The sequence below is a fragment of the Schistocerca piceifrons genome, chromosome 2 (genome assembly GCF_021461385.2).
Source record: "Schistocerca piceifrons isolate TAMUIC-IGC-003096 chromosome 2, iqSchPice1.1, whole genome shotgun sequence".
NCBI classification, from domain to species: domain Eukaryota; kingdom Metazoa; phylum Arthropoda; class Insecta; order Orthoptera; family Acrididae; genus Schistocerca; species Schistocerca piceifrons.
This window is the reverse complement of record NC_060139.1, coordinates 710,643,570-710,668,277: the sequence shown is the minus strand read 5'-3', so window position 1 is coordinate 710,668,277 and position 24,708 is coordinate 710,643,570. Positions and strand designations below refer to the sequence as shown.

The following is a 24,708-nucleotide window of genomic DNA, read 5'->3' as shown; positions in this document are numbered from 1 at the left end:
TGCTGCCAGGTCACACCTCTCCTTTCCACAGACATTCTCACTCCCATTTTCCACCGTGTTCTTGGGCGCCCTCTAGGTCTTTTCCCATCCATCTTTAGTTTTTCCATAATTTTGGGGAGTCCCTGCCCATGCATCCTCTTAATATGCCCATACCATCTTAATCTCTTCTTTTTTTTCAATTTCTTCTCTCATACTTTCTTGGTTAAAGTCCTTTCTAATCTCTACATTCCTTACCCTGTCCATTCTTGTTTCTCCCTTAACTGCTCTGAGAAATTTCATTTGCCCAGCTTGCAGTCTGCTCTAGTTCCTTTCTGTCATTCTCCATGTTTCTCCGCCACAGGTGACAACAGGGAAGTAATAATTCTTATACATTAGGAGTTTTGTTTTTTCTGAAACTTCAGGTGTTTTATTGTTTGGTAGAAATTGCCTCCCTTCTGTAACTTCCTATTAATTTCGTTAGTTATTCTTCCATCCGTAGATATTTCACTCCCTAAATAAGTGAAACTTTCTACCACTTTGAGGGGTTCTCCATTCAAGGTAATATTTCCGTTGACCCTTTCTCTCTTACAAATACCATTACTTCACTCTCATCTTTATTTATTTTTAATCCATACCTTTTCTTTATTTCCTTCCACACATCATCTTGTAACTGTATATCTACCTCTTTATCACCCCATATTACCATATCATCTACAAAAATCATGTTTTTGTCTTTTTCTTTTACTATATCTTTAACTGCCCTATTCATTCCCTCCATCACAACATTAAAAAGTGCAGGAGATAGAATACTTCCTTGCTTAAGTCCTTGTCTTATTTCGATGTATTCAGAGTTCCCCAATGGTGTTCTAATTCTACAATTGTGTCCTCTGTACATTGTCTTTATTACATTAATGTATCCATCTCCTATTTCTATGTTCTTCATTTCTTCCCAGAGTCTTTCCCTGTTAACTGTGTCGTATGCCTTTTCTGTGTCTATAAAAACCATTATCACCCTTTTGTTATACTCCCAACTTTTTTCCATCAGTTGACAGATAGAAAATATGAGGTCGATCTGGCTTCTTCCTTTCCTAAACCCATGCTGTTCTTCACTCACCTCCTTTTCTATTTTTTCACTTATTCGATTTAGTAAAATTCTTTCAGAAATCTTGGCTGTATGACTCATAAGGGTTATACCTCTGTAGTTTTTATAAAGTCTGTTATTAACTTTTTTGAAGATGGCAACAATGTCTCCTCTTCTCAATAACAATAATATGATCTACAGCGTGTTCGGTAATTCCCGTTACAAACTTCTACGACTTGTAGAGGGGACTAAACTGACAATATTTTGAACTGGAACCGATTTCCGGCAACGTACCGTTTCTGTGCTACAGCCATTTGAAAATTGTTTGCTAGCTGGGTATGCAACAGGAAAGTCATGGTGGGGAGTGTTTACGTCGGATTGGCTGATGCCATTTGACGTCTGTCATATCTCTCTGACATGATTCGAGCCTCATTCACGTGTCCGTGAGTCTTAGAGCAACATGGCCGAGTACACATTTGCATAATACACAGACATAATCCTCCATTTTGGCGAACCTCAAGTAACGGAAGAGCTGCTCATCACCTTTATCAAGATTGTTATGCACAATATTCTAGTCACTTGCATAACCTTTTCGCTGCAATAACCCAACGGCTTCGACAAAGGGGTTCCTTCACCGTCAGCAGGCGTGATTCTGGTGATCCAAGGAGACGCCAAACATCCGAAGTGGAAGAGTCCATACCGCACCACTTTGAAGAGAAGCCATCAACGAGAACGAGAGCAAGTTCTTTGACTGTTAACGAGTGGAGCTGTAAAACAAGTGACGTACTTGGTCACACCTAATGAATTACCTATAAAACTGGTTGCATTATCAACATGTTTTCAAATGATTCTAGCCCAGAAACGGTACATTTCTGGATTTGGGTTCGCATTCAAAATATTATGTAGAAGTTTTTGATGGGAATTTCCGCATACCCTGTACGCTAATATATAAAGACATGTCGTTGTTTAAAACTGTTACCAAAAATGTGGAAAAGTTCTTAACTGATTTACTTCAAATATTTACGTGATGCTCTAGTAAACGTTGAGATGAACATAAGATATATACACTGAAGTCCAAAATTAAAGCAACAAACGGATATTTTGCAAGTTGCGTATATTTTGCCACAAAATAGTATAATTACGTGATAATAAAGTAGAAACAGTGTAAAGAATACAGAACGTAAACAACTGCAACATACGTAGCGGTAGACAAAAGTGTTTTGCGTTTTTAGGGATTTGCACACACACATTCCGACCACTGGTTAATGTGCTCAGTATGGTGTGCGACCACCTGTGGCCACAATATAGGTATGACAAAAACGGGGAATGCTGTGAACAATATCATCAATCGCATGTTGAGGCAATAACGCTTGTTCTTCAAGCACAGCTGCTCACAAGTCTTGGAGACTGGTTGTTGGATGCTGACGTGATGCATCCCGTCTCCCTGGTGGATCCCAGACGTGCTCTATGAGATTCACATCGAGAGAACGAGCAGGCCACGTTGTGCGTGTAAAATCTTCCATTTCCAAGAAAACATCAGCCACCCGTGCTGCATGAGGTCGAGCATTATCGTCCATCACTACGAAGTCTGCGTCCACAGCATCCTGCGCAACCACAATTGATATCCCAAGATGTCGCTATGATGTCTGACAGCATGTGTCGATTCACCTGTACAATTTCATGAAGAGGTGTTGGATTGGTCAACATAAACCCTGCCCCTCCTCCTCGATATCAGTCCCTTTCCACGATGTTTTGGCCCCGAAATCGTGTTCCACGTTCCCTCCAGAGGCGAATCCGTGGGGAATCACTCTCCAGACCAAACAGGGATTCATCTGTAAAAGATCGTAGGACCACTGTTCGACCACGCAGGTGGCATGTTGATGACTTCACTTCAGACGCTCCCTTCTGTGAAAATGCTTCAGAGGTACACATAGAGCGGGTCTTACACCCAAATAACGGTCGTCTCTTTCTGATGTGACACGTGGTCGTCCGTGCTCTCGTCTTCAAAAATGGTTCAAATGGCTCTGAGCACTATGGGACTCAACTGCTGAGGTCATTAGTCCCCTAGAACTTAGAACTAGTTAAACCTAATTAACCTAATGACATCACAAACATCCATGCCCGAGGCAGGATTCGAACCTGCGACCGTAGCGGTCTTGCGGTTCCAGACTGCAGCGCCTTTAACCGCACGGCCACTTCGGCCGGCTGCTCTCGTCTTCGGGGTACAGTTTTGGTCTCTATAAACTATCGCCACATCCGACAAACAACGGAACGATACACATTAGGCCATCGGGCCACATCAGTTTGCGACTGTCCTGCTTCCATTCTTCGTATGGCCATCCACAGCGATTGTGGATGTGGGACTATCCGGCCAATACTACCCCTTTGATAGGCGTCATGGTGTTAGTGTGGCTGTCCGTCGACTGGGATGCCATCTTCCGTACAGAACACGATCGTACACACATTTTTTGACAGTTTATGTGATTATATCGTGAATTAGATGCAAGACGGGGAAAAATGGTTTGTTGCTTTAATTTCAGTCATCGGTGTATATATAGGAGCGTTAGTTACATTTGAGATTGGACGCTTTGAGTTGGTTCTGTTCAAGAATTCCGTTAAGGAAATATATACGACATAATCAACACCTCACTGAGTTTGAACGAAGTCGGGTAAACAAGGACTACGAGACGCTGGTTCTTCCTTCTGTGATATTGTAGAAGACTTGGCAGAAATGTAGCCATTGTACATGATTGCTGACACCGGTGGTTGAGGGAATGTACGGTCGCAAGAAGACCAGGATCTGGATGGCCATGCGGCACTACCGAGAGGGAAGACATCGTTTTCGGCGTGTTGCTCTGGAGCATTTCGCTGCAGCTGCAGCAGCATTTTGAGCAGCAGTTGGCACCACAGTGCTGTTACAAATCTGTTACTCCAAGGACAGCTCCGAGCCATCTGCGACTTCCATGGTGTCAAGCGAGAGTTCCTTGGAGGGCAGAGTGGAAGTCTGTTGCGTTTTCTGATGGAAACTGGTTCTGCCTCAAGGCCAGTGATGGCCTTGTGTTGGTTAGTCGGAGGCCACTTAAGGGCGTGCAAACAACCTGTCTGTGTGCTAGACACACTGGACCTACACCAGGAGTTATGGCATGGAGTGCGATTTCATATGGTAGCAGGAGCACTCTCGTTGTTATCCCACACATCCTGACTACAAATTTGTACGTCAGTCTGGTGTTTCTTCGTGTTGTGTTGCCATTCGGGAACAGCATTCCAGGGAGTGTTTTCCAACAGGATAACGCTCGCCCACATACCGCTGCTGTAGCCCATAATGCTCTACAGAGTGTCGACATATTGGCTTAGCCTGCTTGATCATCAGATCTGTCTCCAGTCGATAGGTCATCATCGGACGACCAACTCCAGCTTCATCCACAAACAGCATTAACCGCCCCTGTATTGACCAATCAAGTGCAACAATCGTGGAACTCCATCGTACAAGCTGACGTCCGGCACCTGTACAACACAATGCAAGCACATTTCGAAGCTTGCATTCATCATTTTGGCAGCTACACCGGTTGTTAATGTACCACCATTTCACCTTTGCAATGGCTCATCTCGTGCTTACATTAACCTGTGATCTTGTAATGTTTATCAGTTAAATTTGTTACCTAGACACGTGTATTCGAGAAATTTTATTATTCTACAATAATTATCTATTGGTATTGCAATTTTTTTCCGTCGGTGTATAAAGAGGAAATGGAGGTGCCAAAACTCTGGTAAAGATCCTGCACGATTTACTTCAAATTTTTAGGCGATACTGTATGGCAGCAGTACAGAAGGAACCAAATGTGTAATAGACATTGGCAGGTCATGAGGAGAGCGGGAAATAATACGGTAAGGTTAGCAGATCAGATGGAAGGAAGAGTCTTGACGTAAAAGATTTGAAGACGTTACTTTCCAGCACGCCCTCGTATTTTTTTGCACAACGGAAAGTCGAAGTTTTTCGGTAACTTCAGGATGAAGGCATAGGTATTAGTTGTTCGCTACGAGAAGAACGCAGGGTCTCTACTTCTGGATCGGCAGAAGTCAGTAGATGTCGTTTGATTTGGGGCAACGAGTGTTTTGTTTCCGGCGGCTGCCAACCTCAGTCATATACTACCGAACGCTGCGTACAGTACGCTGGCATTGCGCAATGACTGTGGTTCAAGTGGTGCTGCGTTGCAAAGAAATACCATTCGTGATGAGCTACGAAGTGCTTCCAGGCTCATCCGCGTCCCCGAAGGCATGTGGTAGCACATTACGAAATGGCGCGAGATAAATGATTAACAATGTCGCTGAATGCTGCCAGCAGGAGAATAAAAATAAAGAGTTGCTCCGTCACATCTCACAACCGATGACGTGAGCTGTTTCATACACAGTAGTAAGCTACAGAAATGTTCGTAGAATTCGAAAATTTTTCAAAGATACTCCCGCTAAATCGCCAGGAACTCCCGTATAAGAGGTAAATATCATTTCAGTTCAAATTGCAGTTTGACAATACTCTGAAACTGCATTCCACTTTGTCTGAGTTAGGTTAAAATGTGTGTGTAGAGGCTGAGGGAATACCGGTACTGATACTGTTTCCGTAACAAGTACATGTCCCCAGGTGAAGGACTGACTTTTTCAAACCACTGTATATGTGCAGTCCTGCAGGTTATGTCCCCGGGTACTGTATCACACCTTACAATCATTACATCAGGACCCCTTGTTTCCGAGTAACAAAAAAACGCCTGTGATCCATCGGCGGATTACAGGTCCAGTAATAAGTGTAACTTCGAAGACCCCACTGTAGCATAGTCGTTAAGGTGAAGCGGAAACGGCTGGTTTTTTTTTTTTTTTTTTTTTTTTTTTTTTTTTGTCGTGCTGTGAGCTGGTTTTTACTGCCACACCGGCGCACCAAGTTCAGGGTGTAGGCCAGAGGTTCCCAAACTGGGGGGCGCGCCCCCCCTGGGGGGGGGAGGGGGGGGCGTGATGATGCTGCAAGGGGGGTGCGGGTGGAGTTAGTGGTATACACCTAATATTTCTTTTTAATATCGATATTTTAATAAAAATGAATGTGCAGGTATTAATGATAGATTATGGTGCTAAATGCAATCGTTTGGCGTCCCACTTTCCGCAATCCTATCTCAATAACCTATCCTAGAACATACAGCTTTTGAAGATTACGTTTAGAATGTCACGTTTAGAATGTCACACACAGAAACTCTCAAAATTACGAAGGCGATATGCGTTAAATCTAATATATCAGATTTGTAAACAACTTACTTCTGACAATTGGAAAACAGAAAAGTCAGGTATTAACTATTCCGTACATTTGTACACATGAACTGAACGTAATCATGTTATAACTTTTAGCCGTAGTAAGCTACGTTCATCAGACTAATAATCACTTATACTGCGTAACTGCAAAAATGCCGTTTTATTACCCTGTCAACCCGCAGATCCCCATGTGATATGCAAGCTCATCCTTCACATTGATTTATTTGTTTGTTTCTTGCCATATGTGTGTGGAAATAATATTTTTATAATAAATACGTCACATTATAAGAGAACTTGTTATTTTCCTCCTAACTATCCTTACATGTAGGTACTACTGTAAAATTATAAAAAACTATTACGAAGAAACAATATAAAATAAACATAGTGAATCTGATTTAAATATAAATACTGCGTGTGATCCTTTGGAGTCTGATGTTACATGTGGTATGTTATTTCAAATAATAATAATATTTCTTCTGGATGAAGAGACAGTGAAAGTTTATCATAGATATGGCAAGCGAAGAGTAGTCCTAAAATCGTATACGTTTGAAGAAATGGTGTGCAGCAAGGGAATGTAATCAAGGTAAGGAAGTTGTTTTATTCATATTTTTTAAAGTTCTGCGTAATCTGCACGATTATTGCGTAAAACTAATTTTTTATTTTTTGTCTGGTTCTGGGAACTGGGCCTTTGTCGCCGTTCGGTAACTGTCGTCGTTAACATAAATGCCAACCTATGTGCAATGACAATGGGGAGCGCTATAGGCGTACAAATCAGTGATGTTCGTTAACACCGTGACTGAGTGACTATTTTTGATAATGAGTGAAGGTAATAAGCTACACTCAACTTAAAATAATAGCCCGCATCCACTAATCTGGAAAGGTCGCAAATATTTTTCGTTGTTTACCAAGGACCTTCTTTACTTTCGGAGTGGCTTATAATCACAAGACTAGACTGATGACGTAATAACTGCGACTCGATACATTAACAGCCCACCATGTTACATGACGTCACCATCACAAATTTTTCAAGTTTCTTGATAATTAATAAAAATCTCTATTTTTTTTAGAGGGGGGGGGGGGGGAGGCACGGAAGTTTTCTTTTCGGCAGAAGGGGGGCGTGACAAACAAAAGTTTGGGAACCTCTGGTGTAGGCTAAGGCATCATACACGTGATTACATAATTATACTTTTAACGACAACGATCGGTACAAAAAAAAAAAGAAATTGCAGAGGTAATGTCCGAAATGTTCACACGCAACGGTCAGGTGACTGCGGAAACAGCTCGACCACTGATGCCGGGGGGTGCACACTCCTCAGTGATCGAGCTCGTAGTAAGATAGATCTCGCGGCTGCAGAGAGGCAAAGCACGCGCGTCCGGCCGAACGTGCAAAGTACGTCTCGTCTCGCAAAGCGCCATTTCATTCACAGGCACGACGGGACGGGGCGACCGGTTGCCACCTGTTAAGGCTAAGCGCAAATTGCGACGCGTATATAATCCGTTCATCATAACAGTAAACCTGATGTAAACAAACACAAACGCGATGATTGATCAGAAGCCGTTACGCTCTTGGAAGCAGGTCCCACTTATGTATTAGATATCTTATTACTAAGTTACGTTAAATGAAACTTTAAGATATTCAAATGTATTAACAGCCATCGTAGTTTATCTTAGTAAAGTCGTGTACAGTCAGAGCCGCTGCACCCTTGTGCTCCGATTGTCGCACTGTTAATGCACAGTATAAAAATGGCTGAGACTGCTTTCTGTTCCGTAGTAAATCACGCGCATGGAACACGGTTAAAAAGTGCCGAGAAATAGGCTGTTCTTAATGTTTTTGATAAGTTTACGGAGATTATCGGCTTTGAAGTTCTCCCAGCGTTGTATGTAATGCAGATAATAAATAAATATTTGTTAAACGTATAACGCAGTCGGTAGCGTAATGGAATGTAAAGTGAATGATGTAATTATTGTGTTGGTTCAAATCTCTCCAGTGTCGTTTTTTTTCTCATTCAATTTGAAATACCTACATAAAACTCTTCATCATTTTTTATGAATTATGCACTTCTTCTTGTTTCTAATTACATATTAGGCGCCAATTTCCTGTTTCCATATCAAATACAAATTCTTAATTATCGAAGTTTTATGAAAGAGTGTTCATAAAAGTTGTTTAAATTAAGAAAACATAACAATTTAATTTTTAAGGCAAAAATGAAAAACCAAATCCACTTTATTTAGACTATTTCCATCGTTTTATACCACAGAAGTATATAAGTATAAAAGTTGTTTAAATTAAGAAAACATAACAATTTAATTTTTAAGGCAAAAATGAAAAACCAAATCCACTTTATTTAGACTATTTCCATCGTTTTATACCACAGAAGTATATAAGTATCGTAGAAACATGAAAGACAATCATTTTCACAGCATCGAGCACATCATACAAATGCTGCATTTTTACATTTGCTGCTGTACCATGACAACATGAACCCAACAGAACTGATCTGGAGCCAAGCTGCGAGCTTTGGCCCGAGAAGTAACAAAACTGTTAAGCTGCCAGACGTACTGGAAGTAAAACGCACGCAGCTTTCTCACACGTCACTGCCGAACGCTGGCGGGATATAAAATGGCTCGTCATAAAAGAAAAAGAGAAAATGCGGCGCCTGGTTGGCTTCGTGGATTCAGTTCGTTATCAACGTAGCAGGTGATACTTTCAGAACTGAGATGTATTTCTCGTATTCGGATAAGGAAGGAGCTAAGAGATTACCAGACGACTGACTGTAAGTAATACCTTCAATGACCAGTATTTAACTATACGGTGAAATTCTTCAATACTCTCTTACGTTACACAAACCTTATGCAGAAAAATTACCTTGTGGTTAAGTCAGGAATTTTCGTCATTCTTGTTTCTAATTACAATAGTATGTTAGCTAAAAACGATAATGTGTTACGGTTTTCGTCTAGTCGTCTAAGACACTATGCAAAATTCAGAAACATTGCAATGTCAAATAGGGGCCACTGTGATATTGCGTTTGGTGTGTATTACACCATATGTTGCAGCGTATGAAATTTAGCTAACGTATTGAATTTTTCTTTAGACTTGGAAAGAGTTCTCTATCTGACTTCCATCTCGAGAAAATGGATCCTATGTTGCGCGTTCACTCCTGGTCTCACACCCGCGAGAATGAAATATTCGCAACATCCCTCATATCTCTTAAACTACACGAAACATCTAAACGAGATTTTGGCGAACGGTGGCACACAAGGAGGAGAGTATTTTGCCAGTTCGTAAACACTCTGAAGTTTCTTATCTTTGGCGATGTATCAGAAGTTGTACTTTCTAGTTTATTTTTCCACTCCAGTGACTGTAATTTTTTAAGAATTATCGACAGTTAGTGAAACAACTTTCCTAATATGTAAATAAACATGACATTTCTTCTCTTATGTTACCACAAACCGACACAACGAGGTTCTTCGTAAGCTATTGAGCACTCTGGTCGCCAGTTACCTGTTTAAAGAGACACTCTGTTTCAGAATTCTGTCTGTCATAATAGCTGCTGTAAAAATGAGTGTGTGCAAATTGTACTGTGTTTTGGCAAAAGATCTACAACTGAACCTGTCGACAAGAGAAATGTGGCCGTTTCTCATAAATGGAGATGCTTCTTCGAATGAGAAAAGGTTAATAGTGCACACAAAAATAAATCGACAATTCTGTTGGAATTCTGGTTCAATCAGCATAACCCATCATATTTTTAACACTGAACGACTGGAATGGAGAATTACCACAGGATTTAATTCCTTTTCTTCATCTGAATAGTATTAAAATACTGACTAGCATACCCTTCAGGCGGAATGACACGGACATGCCAGATGCTGGCTACCCACCTACGGCTTGCCAAAATGACAATATGTGAGTCATGTATAAAATACACTACCGACCATTAAAATTACTACGCCACGAAGATGACGTGCTACAGACGCGAAGTTTAAGCGACAGGAAGAAGATGCTGTGATATGCAAATGATCAGCTTTTCAGAGCAATCACACGAGGTTGGCGCCGGTGGCGACACATACAACGTGCTGACATGAGGAAAGTTTCCAACCTATTTCTCATACACAAACAGCAGTTGACCGGCGATGCCTGGTGAAACGTTATTGTGATGCCTCGTGTAAGGAGGAGAAAAGCATACCATCACGTTTCCGACTTTGATAAAGATCGGATTGTAGCCTATCGCGATTGCGGTTTATCGTATAGCGATATTGCTGCTCGCGTTGGTCGAGATCCAATGACTGTTAGCAGAATATGGAATCGGTGGGTTCAGGAGGGTAATGCGGAACGCCGTGCTGGATCCCAACGGCCTCGTATCACTACCAGTCGAATTGACAGGCATCTTATCCGCATGGCTGTTAAGGATAGTGCAGCCTCATCTCGATCCCTGAGTCAACAGATGGGGACGTTTGCAAGACTACAACCATCTGCACTAACAGTTCGACGACGTTTGCAGCAGCATGGACCATCAGCTTGGAGACCATGGCTGCGGTTACCCTTGACGCTGCATCACAGACAGGAGCGCCTGCGATGGTGTACTCAACGTCGAACCTGGGTGCACGAATTGCAAAACGTCATTTTTTCGCATGAATCCAGGTTCTGTTTACAGCATCATGATGGTCGCATCCGTGTTTGGCGACATCGCGGTGAACGCACATTGGAAGCGTGTATTCGTCATCGCCATACTGGCGTATCACCCGGCATGATGCTATGGGATGCCATTGGTTACACGTCTCGGTAACCTCTTGTTCGCATTGACGGCACTTTGAACAGCCTTTCTGGATACAGAAAATGTTCAACTGCTGCCCTGGCCAGCACATTCTCCGGATCTCTCACCAATTGAAAACGTCTCGTCAATGGTGGCCGAGCAACTGGCTCGTCACAATACGCCAGTCACTGCTCTTGATGAACTGTGGTATAGTGTTGAAGCTGCATGGGCAGCTGTACCTGTACACGCCATCCAAGCTCTGTTTGACTCAATGCCCAGGCGTATCAAGGCCGTTATTACGGCCAGAGGTGATTGTTCTGGGTACTGATTTCTCAGGATCTATGCACCGAAATTGCGTGAAAATGTAATCACATGTCAGTTCTAGTATAATATATTTGTCCAATGAATACCCGTTTATCATCTGCATTTCTTCTTGGTGTAGCAATTTTAATGGGCAATAGTGTAGTTCATCATCATCATCATCATCATTTAAGACTGATTATGCCTTTCAGCGTTCAGTCTGGAGCATAGCCCCCCTTATAAAATTCCTCCATGATCCCCTATTCAGTGCTAACATTGTTGCCTCTTCTGATGTTAAACCTATTACTTCAAAATCATTCTTAACCGAATCCAGGTACCTTCTCCTTGGTCTGCCCCGACTCCTCCTACCCTCTACTGCTGAACCCATGAGTCCCTTGGGTAACCTTGCTTCTCCCATGCGTGTAACATGACCCCACCATCTAAGCCTGTTCGCCCTGACTGCTACATCTATAGAGTTCATTCCCAGTTTTTCTTTGATTTCCTCATTGTGGACACCCTCCTGCCATTGTTCCCATCTACTAGTACCTGCAATCACCCTAGCTACTTTCATATCCGTAACCTCAACCTTGTTGATAAGGTAACCTGAATCCACCCAGCTTTCGCTCCCATACAACAAAGTTGGTCGAAAGATTGAACGGTGCACAGATAACTTAGTCTTGGTACTGACTTCCTTCTTGCAGAAGAGAGTAGATCGTAGCTGAGCGCTCACTGCATTAGCCTTACTACACCTCGCTTCCAGTTCTTTCACTATGTTGCCATCCTGTGAGAATATGCATCCTAAGTACTTGAAACCGTCCACCTGTTGTAACTTTGTTCCTCCTATTTGGCATTCAATCCGTTTATATTTCTTTCCCACTGACATTACTTTCGTTTTGGAGATGCTAATCTTCATACCATAGTCCTTACATTTCTGATCTACCTCCGAAATATTACTCTGCAAACTTTCAATCGAATCTGCCATCACAGCTAAGTCATCCGCATATGCAAGACTGCTTATTTTGTGTTCACATATCTTAATCTCACCCAGCCAGTCTATTGTTTTCAACATATGATCCATAAATAATATGAACAACAGTGGAGACAGGTTGCAGCCTTGTCTTACCCCTGAAACTACTCTGAACCATGAACTCAGTTTACCGTCAACTCTAACTGCTGTCTGACTATCCATGTAAAGACCTTTAATTGCTTGCAAAAGTTTGCCTCCTGTTCCATAATCTCGTAGAACAGACAATAACTTCCTCCTAGGAACCCGGTCGTATGCCTTTTCTAGATCTATAAAGCATAGATACAATTCCCTGTTCCACTCATAACACTTCTCCATTATTTGTCGTAAGCTAAAGATCTGGTCCTGACAACCTCTAAGAGGCCTAAACCCACACTGATTTTCATCCAATTGTTCCTCAACTAATACTCGCACTTTCCTTTCAACAATACCTGAGAAGATTTTACCCACAACGCTGATTAAAGAGATACCTCTGTAGTTGTTACAATCTTTTCTGTTTCCATGTTTAAAGATTGGTGTGATTATTGCTTTTGTCCAGTCTGATGGAACCTGTCCCGACTCCCAGGCCATTTCAACTATCCTGTGTAGCCATTTAAGACCTGACATTCCACTGTACTTGATGAGTTCCGACTTAATTTCATCCACCCCAGCTGCTTTATTGCACTGCAATCTATTGACCATTTTCTCCACTTCCTCAAACGTGATCCTATTTCCATCATCATTCCTATCCCATTGTACATCGAAATCTGAAACATTACTGATCGTATTTTCACCTACATTGAGCAACTCTTCAAAATATTCTCTCCATCTGCCCAAGGCATCCACAGGATTCACCAGCAGTTTTCCTGACCTGTCCAAAATACTTGTTATTTCCTTCTTACCTCCCTTTCGAAGGCTGCTAATTACTCTCCAGAATGGTTTTCCAGCAGCTTGATCCAATGTCTCCAACCTGTTTCCAAAGTCTTCCCAAGATTTCTTCTTGGATGCTGCAATTATCTGTTAGGCTTTGTTTCTTTCTTCAACATAACTCCCTCTGTCTACCTGAGTTCTAGTATGTAGCCATTTTTGATACGCCTTCTTTTTCCTTTTACAGGCTGCCTTGACTGTGTCATTCCACCAAGCTGTTTGCTTCCTCCTACTTTTACACACTACTGTTCCAAGACATTCTTTAGCCACTTCTAGTACTGTGTCCCTGTACCTTGTCCATTCCTTTTCCAATGACTGTAATTGACTACATTCAACTAACTGGTACCTTTCTGAGATCTCTGTTATGTACTTGTGCCTGATTTCCTTATCCTGAAGTTTCTCCACTCTTATCCTCCTACACATGGACCTGACCTCCTGCACTTTCGGCCTCGAAATCCCAATTTCACTGCAGATTAAATAATGATCAGTGTCATCAAAGAATCCCCTGAATACACGTGTGTCCCTCACAGTCTTCCTGAATTCCTGATCTGTTATTATATAGTCAATGACAGATCTGGTTCCCCTTCTTTCCCAAGTATACCGGTGAATGTTCCTATGTTTAAAAAAGGAGTTTGTGATTACTAAGCCCATACTGGCACAGAAATCCAAGAGATGCTGCCCGTTCCTGTTGGCCTCCATATCCTCTCCAAATTTACCCCTAACCGTTTCATACCCTTCTGTTCGATTTCCAATCCTGGCGTTAAAATCACCCATGAGCAGAACACTGTCCTTGTCCTTTACTCTAACAACTACATCACTGAGTGCCTCATAAAAACTATCCATCTTATCTTGATCAGTCCCTTCACAATGCGAATATACTGACACAATCCTAATTTTCTTGCTAGACACTGTCAAATCTATCCACATCAGTCGTTCGTTTACATACCTTATTGCAACTACGCTGGGTTCCATTTCTTTCCTGATGTAAAGCCCTACACCCCATTGTGCTATTCCTGCTTTGACTCCTGACAAGTAAACCTTGTATTCTCCCACTTCTTCTTCTTTCTCACCCCTTACCCGAATGTCACTAACAGCTAAAACGTCCAGCCCCATCTTACTTGCAGCCTCTGCCAGCTCTACCTTCTTCCAAGAGTAGCCCCCATTGATATTAATAGCTCCCCATCTCATTACCATTTGTTTGCCATGTCGTATCTTAGGAGTCCCTGGTTTGTCAGTTAGAGGTGGGACTCCGTCACCTCCAAAGGTCCGAGGCATTTTGCTCTGATTGTTGCCAGCATCATATTTAAAGTACCAGGGAAGCAGGTTGCTAGCCTTATTTGCCCCGAGTCCCATTGCGTTTTACCCCTAACGGCTGAGGGACTAACCGGTGGATTTGGTAGTCTTTGCCGTATGAGCACAAAGGTTACCACGACTCAGAATATGTCCGAGATGCCCAGCCTTATTCCAAAGTAACTGGTATCCCGACTGTCGGGACCACTTACTTGGCCACTCATACGTTGCCCGTGGTTCATGAACTAGAACATGACTACAGGAACCCACACCATGAACCAGTTAGTTGTTATTGAAAAAATTTAGACAATTGATACGTGGCAGAACACAATGGTCAGTGTATCGCCAACAGCTGAGAATAATCCGCGCGGCAGAAATGTGGAAGTTAGCGAAGTGTGCTAGTGAGAGGAAGGGTTCACGTCGTTCGAAAAACACTGTCATGAAGGTAGATCTGCCTTTATCAGCAATATATTTCAATAACTTAAATGTATCAAATCACCATAGTCTTTCGGGATGCTCATACATTATGAATAATATCTACCACTACTGCTGATAGTGTGTGTGCAACCACTGAAGTGTTCTTTCTCGTCACGACGTGCCGATTAAAACATCGTTACTCGTGACGGCTTCCCGACTGTTTCTAGCTCGCATTGGAAATGTGAAGACCACATGTACGTAGTGTAATGTTTCTTATTACATCCATATCCAAGTAATGATAGTGAAACTTATGTACTTCATATCTTGGACGATTTTTACCAACAGTACAAAGGGGTCCTGCCTGTGGAAATTACGTGTTTTCGTCTTTTTGTAACAGATCGTAGAGATACGTCAGCATAACCAGGCAGCAAGTATATAACCTTGTTTTACTTTCCTGCCTTGCTTCTAGAACAAATGATTGTATTACATTTCTTACTTCCTTATTCGCTACCATCACGATGAATCGTCTGTTCCTTCTTACGAGCCGGCCGCCGTGGTCTCGTGGTTCTAGGCGCTCAGTCCGGAGCCGCGTGACTGCTACGGTCGCAGGTTCGATTCCTGCCTCGGGCATGAATGTGTGTGATGTCCTAAGGTTAGTTAGGTTTAAGTAGTTCTAAGTTCTAGGGGACTGATGACCACAAATGTTAAGTCCCATAGTGCTCAAGAGCCATTTGAACCTTCTTACGATCTGAAAACATTCTGGAGGCAGAAGATATAATTCCAGTGGCTAATGGCTCACCAGTTATTGAACTGTGCATTGTTCTTGACAAAAGAATAGACAACACAAAAAAGTATACGGACATATGTAACTGAGAACTATTATGTACTAAGGAAGGGAAATGGAGCACTTACACGGCGAAAAACGAAACACTACTCAGTGACAGTAAAATTCAGTATACCGTGAGGCTGCATTTTTCGGATGGGCAATACTTCCACATCACGTATGCGCCATGCCGAAGAATCTCAAGAAATTTTGTGGGTGATTTCTAAATGTTGGAAGTTATCGGCGTTGACAGTAGCTTTCAACAGGCGGGTTTGTCTTTGTCGCAGGGAGAACTAGCCGTGGCTGCCAACAAAGAATTATTCGCACTGAAGAATTTGAGATGTTGTAGTATATCTTGGGACAAGATTAACCAACAGACAGCCGTCAACATGCTTGTGAAATGGAAACTGCAAAGAATATGGAAGTGATACAAACCATGTATCGACATTCCCAGCTCTGACTGTTTTAAACTTCACTAACAGCACTTCGTCTCACGGCGTGTGATGCATGAGCGAGTGTAACTTCTCATTGTAAAAATAAATAGTATTCTAATACGCGAGGAAAGCCGAGTACCAAGAATGTTTCTTACAAGTGAACCTCCCCATCGCACCCCCCCTAGATTTAGTTATAAGTTGGCACAGTGGATAGGCCTTGAAAAACTGAACACAGATCAATCGATAAAAAAGGAAGAAGTTGTGTGGAACTGAAGAAAATAAGCAAAATATACAAACTGAGTAGTCCATGCGCAAGATAGGCAACATCTAGGAGAGTGTAAGCGTAGGAGCACCGTGGTCCCGCGGTTAGCGTGAGCAGATGCGGAACGAGAGGTCCTTGGTTCAGGTCTTCCCTCGAGTGAAAAGTTTACTTTTTTTTGTTTATGATCTGTCCGTTCGTTCATTGACGTCTCTGTTCATGACGTCTCTGTTCACTGTAAGAAGTTTAGTAAGTTTAGTGTCTGCATTTTGCGACCGCACCGCAAAACCGTGCGATTAGTAGACGAAAGGACGTGCCGCTCCAATGGGAACCGAAAACATTTGATCGCAAGGTCATAGGTCAACCGATTCCTCCAAAGGAAAACACGTCTGATATATTCTATACGACACTGGTGATGGCATATGCGTCACATGACAGGAATATGTTGTCGACCCATCTTACTTGTACGCTTGGCGAATGGGTAAAAAGATTCTTCTACCTTGCCCGATATTACGGCACAGTTACCTCGTATCGGACGGACAGATAACAATTGTCTGAAAATAAAAAATTAAATTTTTCACTCGAAGGAAGACTTCAACCAAGGACCTCTCGTTCCGCAGCTGCACACGCTAACCACGGGACCACGGCGCTCCTGAGCTGATACTATCCTTGCTGTTGCCTATGTTTCGCATGGACTACTCAGTTTGTGTATTTTGCTTATTTTTTTCGTAGTTCCACACAACTTCTTCCTGTTTTCTCGATTGATCTGTGTTGAGTTTTTCAAGGCCTATCCACTGTGCCAACTTATAACTAAATCTGAGGGGGGTGCGATGGGGAGGTTCCCTTGTTAGAAAGGATATTTCGAAAACTGCATGCACGTGTCTGAGAGATGGCTCGCAGAAAATATTCTTCTGGTCAATCAGTTCTTAAGCACTCTGCCAAGATGTAAATAAAAAGTAGTTAGGTGTTGCGTTATTCAGTGCCAGCTCCCAGCCCTCGTAATCCGCTGCGATATTGCATCACTTATTTTTTGAAGGACTGCTTATGAGCAAGGTGAGGCTTTGACACAATGCTGTAAGTACTTCGTAATTTGACTCTGTCTGCTACAACAAACTAGCACGATTTTCTCAAATTACCCTTCTGAGAAACACCTACTAGCAGTATAGAAATCTTTGTGCGCTTTCACAATGACCAGCAAAACGTCTAGATTCATAGTAATAGCAACAATGAACGCAATAACTAACTTCGTGCTTCTGCATGCCACTCCCTTGCAGTTGGGAACTAAACCCAAGCAACATCGCGTTGCACTGGTCTAGTTACTACCAGCATGTTTAGACATTGTGCACAGCTAGTTTTAAGTAAAGCACATTCTGAATTCTTATTCGTTGTGTTTTTCTGTACTTGGTCCTCTGACTGAGATGCTTAAGCGGTTGTCAGATAAAGCACTTACAGCCGTCTCCTACATCAGCCATTCCGGACTTGTCTGTCTGAGGTTTTACTGACATCAGAACAAGATTAGTAGTTACGTGGACTGTAAACAACTTATATAGTGAAATAGCTTCCTGTTATTGCACACGATGGCTCAAATGGCTCTGAGCACTATGGGACTCATCTGCAGAGGTCATTAGTCCCCTAGAACTTAGAACTAGTTAAACCTAACTAACCTAAGGACATCACAAACATCCATGCCCGAGGCAGGATTCGAACCTGCGACCGTAGCGGTCTTGCGGTTCCATACTACAGCGCCTTTAACCGCACGGCCACTTCGGCCGGCTATTGCACACGGATATGGCCCAAGGTTAACTAGGGATGGGAAAAACTGACCGGTTAAAACCGAGACCGATATTTTAGTTCCGAATAACTGGTATTTTTAGATATTTTTAAGGTTTCCGTTATATTAGGTTTTTTCGTTTTTTGGTAACAGCAGAGCAAAAAATAAAAACCAGCATATTAAATTGCCGTAACAGCAGTGCTTAAGTTTTTGGTTTTTAAAGAAAACTGTTTTTAAAACATGAGTAGTGTTGATCCGTACAATTTTAATTGCTTTGCAATATTGGATTATTTAAGAACTTGGAGAAAGCAGTCAGCATTATTTTAATAACAACGCCTACAGTTAGAAACTAGTAACAAACACATGACATAAGAATTGGTACGGTACTGCAGACACAATACTGTACGTGTTGCCGTGTGGCATAGCCTGTTAGACGGATGCGCGTACGTGCAGTGAGCCCGCAACGTGTCTGTAGAGTAGTTTCCCGCTCTCGTCTTCAGACATCAGTTGTCTTGCAGAATAGTACCATCCCTAGTTCGGAAGTATTTTACGACGTTGTGGTAGCAGTGAAGCACACTGATTCATCTGGATAAAAAGATTCAGAACGGTGGAGGCACAACAAATTTGCGATATCAATAAGGAGAAAACGTCCTCAGTGTTCCGTGGAACGAAAGGCAGGTCTGATTTATTCATTTATTTGACATGGTGTCAACTTGGGATAATAACTGAACTCTCGATTTTGTGGTTTCAGGATGAAAAACTACACTCCTGGAAATTGAAATAAGAACACCGTGAATTCATTGTCCCAGGAAGAGGATACTTTATTGACACATTCCTGGGGTCAGATACATCACATGATCACACTGACAGAACCACAGGCACATAGACACAGGCAACAGAGCATGCACAATGTCGGCACTAGTACAGTGTATATCCACCTTTTGCAGCAATGCAGGCTGCTATTCTCCCATGGAGACGATCGTAGAGATGCTGGATGTAGTCCTGTGGAACGGCTTGCCATGCCATTTCCACCTGGCGCCTCAGTTGGACCAGCGTTCGCGCTGGACGTGCAGACCGCGTGAGACGACGCTTCATCCAGTCCCAAACATGCCCTATGGGGGACAGATCCGGAGATCTTGCTGGCCAGGGTAGTTGACTTACACCTTCTAGAGCACGTTGGGTGGCACGGGATACATGCGGACGTGCATTGTCCTGTTGGAACAGCAAGTTCCCTTGCCGGTCTAGGAATGGTAGCACGATGGGTTCGATGACGGTTTGGATGTACCGTGCACTATTCAGTGTCCCCTCGACGATCACCAGTGGTGTACGGCCAGTGTAGGAGATCGCTCCCCACACCATGATGCCGGGTGTTGGCCCTGTGTGCCTCGGTCGTATGCAGTCCTGATTGTGGCGCCCACCTGCACGGCGCCAAACACGCATACGACCATCATTGGCACCAAGGCAGACGCGACTCTCATCGCTGAAGACGACACGTCTCCATTCGTCCCTCCATTCACGCCTGTCGCGACACCACTGGAGGCGGGCTGCACGATGCTGGGGCGTGAGCGGAAGACGGCCTAACGGTGTGCGGGACCGTAGCCCAGCTTCATGGAGACGGTTGCGAATGGTCCTCGCCGATACCCCAGGAGCAACAGTGTCCCTAATTTGCTGGGAAGTGGCGGTGCGGTCCCCTACGGCACTGCGTAGGATCCTACGGTCTTGGCGTGCATCCGTGCGTCGCTGCGGTCCAGTCCCAGGTCGACGGGCAGGTGCACCTTCCGCCGACCACTGGCGACAACATCGATGTACTGTGGAGACCTCACGCCCCACGTGTTGAGCAATTCGGCGGTACGTCCACCCGGCCTCCCGCATGCCCACTATACGCCCTCGCTCAAAGTCCGTCAACTGCACATACGGTTCACGTCCACGCTGTCGCGGCATGCTACCAGTGTTAAAGACTGCGATGGAGCTCCGTATGCCACGGCAAACTGGCTGACACTGACGGCGGCGGTGCACAAATGCTGCGCAGCTAGCGCCATTCGACGGCCAACACCGCGGTTCCTGGTGTGTCCGCTGTGCCGTGCGTGTGATCATTGCTTGTACAGCCCTCTCGCAGTGTCCGGAGCAAGTATGGTGGGTCTGACACACCGGTGTCAATGTGTTCTTTTTTCCATTTCCAGGAGTGTAATACCATCCGAAAGTGAAGATGCAGGGAAGTCATCAACTTGTGACCTTTCGTTTTCCTTGTCGCCGTGCTCGTCATTCTCACCTTCGCAACCTTTGCTGAAGACAATGAGACCGATTACTGCAGCGGCCTCATTTCATTCTCAGCCATGTGTTAGGACGGGCAGTACGAGATGCGGGCTCGTTGGGGTTCGGATCTTTTCAGCCAACTCCCAGAGACCTGGGAGCTGGTCAGTGCAGTTCCAAATTGTGAATAACTTAGGACGCGTTATCAGTTCCGGCATTTTCTTTACAACTAAGGAAAGCCTTCGATATACCTTAGCCGGAACTGTGGCATTAATCACACACGGATCGTGATATCCTACTGCCTTCACTTTGATTAGAATTTTTCAGTCTTTGCTCGACGTCGACGTTTATTATCTGGAAGTAATAAGAATAGAAAAACGAAAATCTGTTATTACAGAAACCGGTTATTTTGAGCGGTTTTAAGTGCCAGGTTAAGTTGCAGACGAAAAGAACCGGTGTAACAGAACACCAGCTGTTTCAGCTATAATCGCCATCCGAAGGGTTAACCAGCAGCGTCAACCGAGCGGCATGTGTCGCGTAAGCCAAACGTTCGGCAGATTGTTCCAGTGGCAAAATGGTTCAAATGGCTCTGAGCACTATGTGACTTAACTTCTGAGGTCATCAGTCGCCTAGAACTTAGAACTAATTAAACCTAACTAACCTAAGAACATCACACACATCCATGCCCGAGGCAGGATTCGAACCTGCGACCGTAGCGGTCGTTCGGCTCCAGACTGTAGCGCCTAGAACCGCGCGTTGTTCCAGTGATTTGCAGACGTGAGATCATTCCCACTGGGAACTTAGTTCCCAGTAGGTAGGGCTTGCACAGTTCACACAACGGATGTGGAGGTACGAGTGTCGAGATGAGTTGATGAAAGTCCTGAAACAAGCGTGCGAAGAATTGGAGCTGCGGAAAGCATAGACCATGCTATTGGCTGGTAGATCCCGCGCGAACAGATACTTCACCCATATCACTTGTAACATATGCAAGCCCTTTTAACACACGACCGTCCGCAGCTCGTGGTCGTGCGGTAGCTTTCTCGCTTCCCGCGACCGGGTTCCCGGGTTCGATTCCCGGCGGGGTCAGTGATTTTCTCTGCCTCGTCATGACTGGGTGTTGTGTGCTGTCCTTAGATTAGTTAGGTTTGAGTAGTTCTAAGTTCTAGGGGACTGATGACCATAGATGTTAAGTCCCATAATGCTCGGAGCCAACACACGACCGCCATGCCACCCTGCAGTTCTACCGATGGATTGTAACAATGGGACAGAGAGGAGAAGCTTGCATTCGATTTATGAAAGTAGCGGGATTGTCACATAGCGGTATAATAAATCATCTCAGTAATTAGTAGTGAGCAGACGCAATGACACGAGCGATCGCGGAAGCAAGGTATTATCAGGTTCGCTTTAGCATTAATTTTTGGGTGTGAAAGTCATCTTGCGGTACACGTTACCGGAAAAATGCTGATTATCGGCAATTTATGAAGAATTGGAGAACATAGCACTTACAGAAAGACTGCGAATGTAATTTATGAACGACGGGCTGTGTTCTACGCTGCGTACGACAGTGTCCAAAGAGCGATGCATTGATCGAGAAGGACCACTTCGTTTACCTATCATTAATATCTTACTTTTCTGTCTAAGGGCATATTTGAAGACAATAAGGCGTTCAATACCTATTGGCAAGAGTCACACGTTAGAGAGAAGCGTGTGGCACATCCATATAGCCAAAACAGAGGACAGCCGAATGTGGTCGCAAAATTTTGCGATTCTACTAGAAAGACTGAAAGATGTGTAAGAATGTGTGACAACTACACTCAACATCCCATGTAGTAGCTAGAGGCAGACGGCTGCCACAGAGCCGAATGAGCCGTGTTTCAAAAAGTATGTTTCCAGTCACATACGAGGTCTGTTCAAAAAATTCCGGAACTTTGTCCACAAAATTTTTCTACGCAAACCTTTTACTTATTGCGCATGGCCTCCTTTGAAATACCCTTCTCCACAGTTGATACACCGCTCCCAACGCCGTTAGCACTTCCGGATACAGTCTTGGTACGCTTATTGCTACATCGCGTGAAGCACCGTCGGAGAATTTTCTTTTATCTCGTCTGTCGTTGCAAATCTTCATCTTTTCAAAGGAGTTTTCAACTTTAGAAATTAAAAAAAGTTCACAGGGGCAAGGTCTGAAGAGTACGGAGGACGAGTCAGCACAGTGATTTGGTTTTTTGTGCAGTAGTCACGCACCAACAAGGATGAATGTGCAGGTGCTTTATCGTGATGCAAGAGCCATGAATTGCCTCGACATATTTCAGACCGTTTCCTTCTCACATTTTCTCGCAGGCGTCGCAACACGTGTCGATAGTAACATCAAAAATGGTGCAAATGGCTCTGAGCACTATGGGACTTAACTTCTGAGGTCATCAGTCCCTAGAACTTAGAAGTACTTAAACCTAACTAACCGAAGGACATCACACACATCCATGCCCGAGGCAGGATTCGAACCTGCGACCGCAGCGGTCGCGCGGTTCCAGACTGTAGCGCCTAGAACCGCTCGGCCACTCCGGCCGGCGATAGTAACATCGATTACCAGCTTGTCCCCGTGACATGAATTCATGATGAACTAATCCTCCAAAGTCAAAGAAAACTATCAGCATGGGCTTGACATTTGGAGGACCTTTCGCGACCCATTGTGAAGACTGATCCTTGGTCTCAAAATCGTTACCGTAGATCCACGTCTCATCAGCGGTTATGATTCTTTTAAGGAACACCTCGTTCTCACTTGCGCGATCCAAAAGCTCTTCACGGACTGCTGGGCGAAGGTCTTTCTGGTCGAAGATGCTGTGTCAGGATTTCATGACATGATCCAACTGAAGTGTTATATTCGTCTGCAGTCTTCGATTGGCACGCACAATGACGTTGACGTTCCTGACGTGAGCGTCGTCGGTAGACATCGAGGGGCGTCCTGAACAAGAGTCATCTGTGACTTCCGTCCAGCCACTTTTAAACCGTGTGAACCATTTGTAACATCGAGCACAACGTATGCACTCATCACCGTAGGCTTCCTGCAACGTTGGTAAGTCTCTGTAAAAGTTTCCTTGCCGACCGAAGTGGCCGAGCGGTTCTAGGCGCTACAGTCTGGAACCGCGCGACCGTTACGGTCGCAGGTTCGAATCCTTCCTCGGGCATGGATGTGTGTGATGTCCTTAGGTTAGTTAGGTTTAAGTAGTTCTAAGTTCTAGGGGACTGGTGACCTCAGAAGTTAAGTCCCATAGTGCTCAGTGCCATTTGAACCATTTAAAAGTTTCCTTGAGTTTCACGCAAAATTAAATACAGATGCCTTGCTCCTCTAATTCTGCCATCTCGACATTCGCAAACTGTGCGGTACAACGTTCAACAATGTAACTTCCGTCAGTTACACATGAAACACAGGCATGTGCAGGGATGCCAACCACATTTCGCTCCAGCACGCCGTTGGTGCGTAATTACGAATGTTCCGGAATTTTTTGAAAAGAACTTCGTATATAAAAGTTTTGTTCTGCTTCTGTCGAGTAGCATCCCCAACACTTTGCTGTTAATAGCCATAGAGCAATTCTCACGGAGTGCTGGACAGAAGTCTGCAGATGCCCCCCCCCCCCCCCCTCCAAATGGACTGAGTTTTGATAGCTGACTAAATGTAGGCTCTAACATCTCTTTGGGCCTAAAAGTGATTATGTGTTTAAAGTTATTAAGACAACTGGACCTCGCGCTTCTGGTCAACTTGTACAACACAGCGAGTATTACTTTTTGGTATAGGTGGAAATGGTTCAAATGGCTCTAAGCACTATGGGACTTAACATCTGAGGTCATCAATCTCCTAGACTTAGAACTGCTTAAACCTAACTAACCTAAGGACATCACACACGTCCATGCCCGAGGCAGGATTCTAACCTGCGATCGTAGCAGTAGTGCGGTTCCTGACTGAAGCGCCTAGAACCGCTCGGTCACATCGTCCGGCTTATTTGGAAATAAACAAATAGATTTACCAACCTCGTATCTAATTCCGCAACGATTATTGAAATAATCTTCGTCAGTAAATGTGGTACGCTTATAAATTTATGAGAGAAGTAGTTCTGTATCGATACCTGTAAGAAAAATTTC

The 24,708-nt window shown here is 43.8% G+C and overlaps 1 protein-coding gene across 3 annotated transcripts in view; it reads left to right on the top strand.

The window, feature by feature from the left end:
* LOC124776568 (acetylcholinesterase-like) overlaps positions 1-24,708 on the top strand; it is a 200,990-nt gene that overhangs the window by 102,717 nt on the left and 73,565 nt on the right. The gene's annotated exons all lie outside the window — the stretch shown is intronic.